Source organism: Austrofundulus limnaeus, unplaced genomic scaffold (genome assembly GCF_001266775.1).
Source record: "Austrofundulus limnaeus strain Quisiro unplaced genomic scaffold, Austrofundulus_limnaeus-1.0 Scaffold157, whole genome shotgun sequence".
In the NCBI taxonomy this organism is placed as follows: domain Eukaryota; kingdom Metazoa; phylum Chordata; class Actinopteri; order Cyprinodontiformes; family Rivulidae; genus Austrofundulus; species Austrofundulus limnaeus.
In genome coordinates, this window is record NW_013952559.1 from 395,200 (window position 1) to 397,014 (window position 1,815).

A 1,815-nucleotide genomic window follows, 5' to 3' on the forward strand; every position below is an offset into this window, starting at 1 on the left:
CTCTCATCTTTTTAAGTGGGAGAACTTGCACAATTGGAGACTGACTAAATACTTATTTTCCCCACTGTAACTGACGAGACTCACGGCTTTATGAGAAACAGACAMGTTTCCAACAACATTACTCTGATTTATGCTCTGACCAAAGTTTTAACCTTTTTTTTAGACTATAAGGCTTTCGACACATGAACATAAATTCATTTTTCACGCCTTAAAATAATTTGTTTTTAGCTCATATGTTAGCAATGCTATCAAAACATGGAAACAAATGGAAACTGCTCAATCAGAGTAATCTGGCACTTCTTGATTCTCCCTCAAACATGGGGTCAGGTAACGATGYCCCATATCACCTTATCTCTTTACTCTGCACTCAGGTACTGAGTCTATAAAGCTTCATCCATTAAAAGGCATCAGTAGCAGGCGAAGACATTGGCTGATGATACAACACTGTTTTATTTTTCTCAGATACCTTTAGATTGACCTGAAAAACACATTTCCTGCWGCATCTGGACTTTACCTAAATGTAAAAAAATGTGAACTCCTTGCTCTTAAACATTGTGACATGCCTTCTATATGCAATATACCTATACAAGAGTCTGCTTATTCAGGAATCATCATTACAAAAACCAAAAACTCCAGAAGCAACCTGAATTTTTACTCTATTATAGACAAATCCCAAAAAATGTACCCAGTGGTTACAAAAAGACTTTTCTTTGAGAGGTCAAATATTACTTTCTAAAGCTGAGGGAATTTCCCATGTCACACAATGCAGCCCTGTCTCTTGATGTTAACAAAAAGGTCTCTAAAGATATTGATAAGATATTATTTAAATAGTATATTAAAAAAAAACCCAGTAATACTGAACTCTTATGGTAAAGAGAGCCTTAAATAATACATTCAAAGTAAACTGGTTAAAACAGTTAATCAAGAACGCCTTTTCATATTCGGTCTAAAATTGCTTCTATTCTGTAATTATATTGTTAAAGTTCTCCCTAAACTGTCTAACTTCCAGAAACAGATGCTTCTCTCTTTATTTATAAAATAATTTCTTATGTAACGAATCCTTATTTTACCCGTTGTGGTTTACTCGCAACTTGGTTCATCAATTATTTAATTTTGATGGCTCATTAATGATGTATCAAGAATTTATTTCAAAATTAACGAGTTTAATAGTGTTACAGCTGCAGTCCCTGCTGGTGTAATTGTGTTGTTTAAAAGTATAGCAGGACAGAATCCAGCCTTATTACCCTTTGATCCAACCAAACTTCAAATTGGTCAAACTTGTTTTTGTTCAACAGGTAATAACAACYGTCGTAAATGCTCATTATTTCAGAAAGCTGTCATGTATCTTATTGGAACACCTTTACTGATAACCTTGACTGGAAAATGATTCGGACTTTACCAACATGATAATAACGTAAGAGAAGTATCCTTTAAAGTTATTCAGATTTTACCCATCTTAAATGTTCTTACAACATTTTAAAAAGAAAATAAATGTAACTTGTTCTTTCTGTGAAGGCCTCTCTGAGTCTGATGGTCACGTCTTTTGGTCTTGCCCCTTCTCTACTCATTTACAGGAAGATTTTTTTATTCTACTTCTGTTGAGCCACATTTTCCCCTTTGCTTTGAACATAAATYATTTGGCTTCACTGGCCAACCATTGATGATATTCCATAAATACACTCACCGGCCACTTTATTAGGTACACCTGTCCAACTGGTCGTTAACACTTAATTTCTAATCAGCCAATCACATGGCGGCAACTCAGTGCATTTAGGCATGTAGACATGTTCAAGACAATCTCCTGCAGTTCAAACC